This window comes from Lathamus discolor, chromosome 2, assembly GCF_037157495.1.
Source record: "Lathamus discolor isolate bLatDis1 chromosome 2, bLatDis1.hap1, whole genome shotgun sequence".
NCBI lineage: Eukaryota > Metazoa > Chordata > Aves > Psittaciformes > Psittacidae > Lathamus > Lathamus discolor.
Genome location: NC_088885.1, coordinates 91112749 through 91120371, shown reverse-complemented (window position 1 = coordinate 91120371; position 7623 = coordinate 91112749).

Below are 7623 nucleotides of genomic sequence, written 5' to 3'. Positions count from 1 at the left end.
TCCTCCTGCCATGTCCTGCTTCTTACTCAGCTTGGGTTTTTTTTCTCTCCCCTAATGGGGCTTTTCTGCTCCTGCTGCCTGGTGTGGGTCCTCTATGCACCATGGTCCCTCAGGGCTGCCCTGGCCCCGGCTCAGGGTGTCAGTTCTCTGCGTGTGCCTCCCCACACACCCCAGCCAGCTCTTCAGAAACCATGTAGAAGAGGCCCTCAGTGACATGGTTTAATGGTGGTCTTGGCAGTGCTGGGCTAATGGTTGGAGTTCATGATCTTAAAGGTCTTTTCCAACCTAGCTGATTCTATGATTCCAATAGGGGGAAGTTCTGAAGCTGAGTCAGTGGCAAGTGGCTGCAGTGGGTGCAAGGCTGCGCATGGCTTCCCAGCAGTCCCCATGTAGCAGCTGTTGGTGCCGAGGGTCTCCAGGGAGTGCTCCGTGCTCCCTGCAACTGGGTGCTCTGCCGTGGGGCTCTGGCTATGGGCACTGCACTGCCTGCAGGAAACACTGGCACGCTCATTACTGGAGAGGTGGTGAGCCAAACCACAGGTGTCCTTGGCCATGGGAGTTGGGGGAGCCTTTTTCTCCATGAGCCAAGCACGATCTGAGAGGAACTGAGGGGGTTGACAAGTGTGGGAGCCCTCACTTGGCAGCAGTGCAGGGTAAGGTACAGAAGACCCTCACAGAAATGACTGGTATAGCACAAGATAAGAAACTGCATGCGGTGACTAATTTCAGAGTTGGAAAGGGAAAAGTTAGCCAGCAGTGAAAAGAGAGGGGGAACATTAATTGTTTTCTTTTTTCCTTTTTTTTTCCCAAGTGAAATAAATATGTGTTTAGGAACAATGTATACTGTGTTCTGCAGTTTTGTAGTTATTTTTGTTACAGTTTTTAGATGGCAAGATATTTTCGTTACTAAACCTATGCGTTGTTGGTAGCTTCTAAGTGATTCCTAAGCTGAGTGCTCCTTTGAGACTACAATACAGACTGCAGGGTAGTTCTGTGCAGTTTTGTCTCCTGTCTTGGCTCTTGGAAAGGCAATGACAAACTTGTTTTCTCGACTTGGCTAGAAACAGAATGGGATCCTTACTTACCAAGAGTGATGTGAACTTTAAAGTTGTGCTCTTATTGATCCTATTAGCTTTCTTAGCAATTCATGAATATTTATGCCAGCATACAAGCCACACAGTTCACCCAGTTCCCTCAGAGAAAGTTTTATTAAATTGGACATAGTTCAGTCATTTGCAGGCATCAAATACTGTCCTCCAAGCTCAGGAGCACTGCATTCCAACAAAGAGGAAGGCAAGCAAAAATGCTGGGAGGCCTGTGTAGATGAATAAATAGCATCCGGACAAACTCAAGCACAAAAAGGAACCCTACAAAGGATGGAAGCAAGGACAGGTAGCCTGGGAGGAATACAGAGAAATTATCTGAGCAGCCAGAGATCAGGCTAGGAAAGCTAAAGCCCTAACAGAATTAAATCTGACCAGGGACATTAAGGGCAACAAGGAAAGCTCCTCTAGGCATGTTAGGGTAAAAGGAAGACTAGCGAAAATGTGGGACCCCTCCAGAAGAGGGAGACCTGGTGACCCAGGACATGGGGAAGGCTGAGGTACTCAATGACATTTTTGCCCTGCACCAAGTGCTCCAGTCACGCTGCTCAAGTAGCACAAGGCAAAGGCAGGGACTGAGAGTATTAAGAACCACCTGCCATGGTGTAGAGCATCATGTTAGAGAAGATCTAAGGAACCTGAAGGTGCACAAGTCTGTGGGACCTGATGAGACGCATCTGTGGAACTAGATGATCTTTAAGTTCCCTTCCCACCCAAACCATTCTATGGTTCTATGTTTTTAACTTTCATGTATGAGTCTTCAAGTAAATATACAAGTGGCACACTTTATTGTCTTTTCTGTTTTCAGTTGCTTAGGTTGCTTAGAAGTGAATTTGCCGTTGTCTGAACCTTAGTCAAAGTCTGATTTGCTTAATGAAAACTCTATGCTGTCCCATAGGGAGTCTCCAAGGATTGAAAATGGAATGAATTTTAGGCATGCAGCAGGTTTTCACTACTGTTGGAATAGATTTTTTCTTTAATCCTGGTATCTTTTTTGAGAAGGATTTCAGTTGTTTGAAGTCTCCAGGCAATAACCAAAGTGGGGGCTAAATCCTTAAACATGTGAGGAGATGTCACACAGCTGACTGAGGGCAAGGGTTGTGAATGTGACTCAAAACCGTTCCTGTACACTCCTGATCCTTGTGCATCTTAGAGTTCAAAACATAAGATCTAAACTGAATGGTTCCCCCTATATGCAGCACTTGGATCAATATGCCCTTCTAAGTTTCAGTAGGCTGCTTGATTTGCATGCAGCTTTAGAAAATAATGTAAACTTCTCATACATGGGAGCTGTAGACTGAAGCTTGTAAAGTGTGTCAAACAGACTTCAAGCTATGTTACAGATGTCATTTTGAGTACTGAAGATACTGCTCCACATACATGCTGCAAAAATAGCAGCAGCACTTAGTGGCATCTGCACTGTAATGGCCTTTCTGCTGTTAGACATGCTCTCATGTCTACCTGAACACCTCTCCCATCAATAATTTTTGCTGGGGTGTGCTTTCACAGACATCTGCAGTTTCTGTCACAGATGGTGCTGAGGCATTGCCTTATGAGTTGTAGTTTGGAGGTTTTAATTTGGTGTAGGAATTTTCTGCTTAACTGCTGAGGCTGAGCTAAAGTGATTAAAACTACACAATTAAAAGGAAGGGATAACTGGGAATGCAGATTACAGAAACTAACCTGCTACTGCAGTGGTTTCACAGCTGACTGCGTAAGTGGATATCTGACATAGCAAATGTTGCTTGGAGCTATCCACTGAGCCATGGCAGTGATTCCATGGAGGCTTGCTTCTGGGCCTTTATTATTAGAGACTTCTGATGAGAAAAATTAAACCAGAGATTTTCTGACTACTCAGAATCTGCCTTTGCAGAAACGAAAGATGTAGTGAGGCGATGACTAACAGGGAGGGGTGAAATACTGGGGATTACTAAAGTGGTCATTTCTCAGCAAGCTCTCAAACTCTGTAAGAGGCGTGAAATCCTAAAATGCAGGGAATTTTCAGTGTGTTTGTCCAGTCTGTGTTTTGTGTCTTAAAAGTGATCTTCAGGGGTGGAATGGTGAAATGGTTATCCAAAATGGGAGAGAAAGAAAAAGGAATAGACACTCACCTCCTTCCAGGCACCCAAACTTGCAAACTCTCAGATGGCTGAAAAATGTGCCAAAGTCTGTCCATTAAAATTAAATTTTGCAAAACCCTCATATAGCTATACAGAAGGTTTAAGAGAGTCCAGGCTAATAGCAGGGAATTCAGCACAGAGTCTGAAGGAAGTATTAGCCTGGGAAGATGAAGGAGTGAGAGGTGATGGTCTATACTGGTGTTCTGAAAGAAGAATAAAGAAGACACCGCAGATCAGTTCAAAAGATAACAGAAAAGCATGAAAGCTCAACATATTTTACTTGTTCAATTTATTTTACTTACTTTTACCTAGGTGTTATTAGAAGTAAATCTTAATCTCACCCTTTCTGAGGTCACAGCGTATCATTAGTCTTGAGAGTCCAGGTCCGGGCACTGAAATGTTTTCTACTTGTCCTGCCACAGATGTTATGGAATGGCTTTTCTGTGGACTGTTGCAAAGTGTAGTGGTGCCCGTTAAAATAATTTCCTACTATATCACAACAGATTAAAAACTCAGAAGACTTTCTGACCCTCATAGAGAGTAGATTACAAGCACTGTTGTCTGCAGAACTGTTTTGATATTAAGATGAAAAATAATGGGGCTAGCAACCTGAGAAAAGACTTCTTGTCAGCCTAGTGCAGAAAAGCACATTATAGACGGGACAACAAAAACTGTTATTTTACATGGGAAACAATCCAATGATCTTCTTACTTTGTTTTTCCTGAAGTAGATAATGGTAATCCTTTTGCCCCTTTTTAAGTCATTACTGCATTTGCGCTTATTCTTAATTATGTATTTTGAGCCTGTGAATCTGTCTGGCTAATACTGAAACTGTCGCTTTCATTAGTGGCAGATGGAACTTATGACCCTTCACTTTCACAGTGAGCCTACTTCAATATTAATTCAAAAAGGATTTTGAACTTTTATCAGGGGAGATATGGAAAAACTTGTCTGAAAGCAGAATTTTAGTAGCTGTGTGTGTGTGGGTTGTCAGATGGTAGCTTGCTCTTGACCTTTCACTACTGTGAGTACCTGCAAGTGTAGTATAGTAGTTCTTTCTGTCATACATACAGATACAAAAAGACACATGGGCAAAATGGTGTGAGGAAAAGTAGTAGAAAGCTATTTCAAAGTCAGACCATAGACAGTCCATCAGTTGCTAGAGTTATTTAAGGAAGTGTTGACATAAATGCTGCATTTGGCCTCTGATCTTTTAATGCAAGCTCCTTTAGACAGAATTTAACCACCTTCCTTTCCTTTTCAGTGTGTGTATTTATGTGTTTTGCTCTTCTTCTACAGTGGCTTGGAGAGTTTTTTTTCTCCCAGGGATGGAAGTCACTACTTCATTCCAAAAAGCCTAAAGGAAGATCCATTGCCATGAGTTTTTGGACCCAGATACATGGTGGGAGAAAATCAGGTTGTAGGAGGGGAGAGAAGGCTCAGAAGTAATTAGCCTCCTTGAAAAAGTGTCTTCCAGGGATTCTTAAATTAGATGCATAAAGTGATCCATTTTATGAAAAATGAGGCTTCTGTGAATACTTATGGCTAGTTGGGCTCTCTGGGCAGTGCTGGTCACACTCTTTGATCTTAGAGATGGAACAGCCAGGAAGCTTTGCCAGCTGGAACACCAGGCTGGTGAAGTCCTCCTTTTCCCTGTACTGGGAAATGAACTGAGGCAGCAGAGAGGAGCGCTTTGGTTTAGACAAAGAGAGCCTTGGCACTGTGCTTAAGATAGCTTTTTTCTTTTAATTTTCCTGGCAAAACTAAATACAGCACAGCAAAACAGTACTTTCTGACAGGTTTTGGGCTAAGTTCACAACTACAGCTCCAGTCTTACTGCAGTGTAACTTAACTGATGATTTCCAGCAGTGTGGTAGTGGAAAAGTTGAAGCAGTTAATTGACATGCTAATAGCATACAATTATATAACCTAAGGTTCCAAAAATGTAGCTTTCAGGTAGGTGGAGATTCTGGAGTGAGGGTTGCCTGAAAGTCTTGTCCTCTTACTGCAGACTGCATAATCTGTAGCAAGAAATGGGTCCACCTTCTCCAGTTTGTTTATTATAGATTTCTCCCCCCAGACATTGCTGATTTTAGTGCAGTATCAAGAGCCACTGTTTTTGCTATGCTGTGCTCCTTAGCTTGATTACTTTGAGCGATCTGCTTGTGTATCCGTGTTTTTACAATCTAGCTGGTTTTTGATGTAGATGCTTGAATTTCATTTTCCTTAAAGGTAGAAGGTATGGAGAGCAACGGGAAAGACGAGAGCCCTGAGGAATTACATAATGGAAAACTGTCATGGTTTAAACCCCAGCTGGCAACCAGATACCACACAGCTGCTTGCCTGCTTGCTTGCTCCCAGCCTCACACCCCCCCCCCCCCCCATGGGATGAGGATCAGAATCAGAAAAAGCTAAAACCTGTGGGCTGAGATAAGAACAGTTTAATAACTGAAACAGGTAAAATAGAACAACAATAATAATAACTGTAATTAAAAGGGAGATAACAAAGAGAGAAATAAAACCCTATAAACAAGTGGTGCACGATACAATTGCTCACCACCTACTGACTGATAACCGGCCTGTCCCTGAACAGCAATTAATCCCATGTGGGTAACTCCCCCAGTTTATATACTTGGCATGATGTGCTGTGGTATGGAATACCCCTTTGGCTAGTTTGGGTCAGGTGTCCTGTCTCTGCTTCTTCCTGGCTTCCTGTGCCCCTCCTCACTGGCAGAGCATGAGACTGAAAAGTTCTTGATAGGGGTAAGTGCTACTGAGCAGCAGCTAAACACATCAATGCATTATCAGTGTTGTTCTCAGGCTAAATCCAAAACACAGGACTGCACCAGCTGCTAGGAAGAAAATTATTAACTCTCTCCCAGCTGAAACCAGGAAAAAACCCAATGCAGATTGGCACAAGCTCAGGATGCCTTGGTGCACTACAAACCTTCATTGTGTGATGCTGTATAGAGCTGGAAGGATGTGATGTGGTTCTGGACAGTGTTTCAAGTCTGTCCTATGTGATTCTGATTTTTTTGGAAGACACCAGAATGTCAGCTGATTTGTCTATTTTGGAAACGTTGTGAATATAGATATCCGACATTGTTTCTTTCAGGTTTCTATTCTCTCCAATTTCCTATCATCTTCCGACTGCTTATGCAGTCTGGGTAGGGTGACTGAAGCAATATAGAGATTTCAGTCTGAGGAAAAACCTTTAAAATGGCTAGCAATTCTGTGAGGCTTTGAGCCCCATTTGCTTCTACAGGGAGGATTTATCATCTCTTGTCAATTGGACTAGAAATCCTGTGATACTATCCTTGATGACAGCAAGCTGGTTGATATCCTTATTGCTTTAGGTAATCCTCAGAGCTCTCTGTTTGTGAGGAAACAGCTTGTTGAAAAACAATTAAGTAAAGTAGCTCATCCTAACATGCTATTTGTGAACAGGATCATAATCTAGTGGATATTTCAGTTTTGCTCTTGGGAAACATTTTGGGGATGCGTAAACCATTCTTTCGTAAGGAAGCTTATGCTTTCACCTGACTATAACCAAGGATAATTAAGCTAATGATGGATTGCATCTTAATGGCAGCTGTATATCTGTCACGAAGCACTCCCCTCAGATATCTCATATCTTTTGTAATCCACTCATTTTTATCTCTTTTTTTAAACAATTTATTACACCTGTCACAGCGCAACCACCTTATTATGGAGTCTAGTCATTATTGCATAATTTGAGATATCAATAGGGTTACACAATTATGTCTAGTTTTTCACTCATTATACTATTAGTATAAACTCTGGAAAAAATATTTTTTTTTTTAAGGCCAGCAGGTTGTTCTTCATGCCTACAGCCTAAGTTTTATAATGTTAAAAAGTTTGTAACTACTTCAGACTCCACAGATGATGATTGCAACAGGGCTTGGTAGGTAGCTGATGAAAAATCACCCTTCTTGTCACAACTCCCATTTCTTCTCTTCCTTCACCTTTACAGTTTGTGTACGTCTTTGTCTTGTGTGTTGAGGGAAGCAGGTTTTGAATAAATACAAGCTGATGTATCAGTATTTTTAGAGCAATTATTAGCTAATAGATGGAGCACTAGACTGAAATTCAAGAAATGCAAAGTGATTTACAGTGAAGCTTTACAATGGAAGTGGTAAAAATGATTATGTATTCCATATTTATTGTGTTTGATTTTAGACAAGGTCAAACTGGTGTATTAATTTCCACATCATTGCCAACATCAGAAATTTCCACTGGCAAGGTTACATATCCCATGTCCTCCACATATACAGCCCTGATTATGCAAATGAAAGCCTCATCTATGTGTTATTTGTGGCTTTATCCATGATGTTTGTTTATTCTATGTACTATACTTTCATGAAGAATTAGCAGCCTAT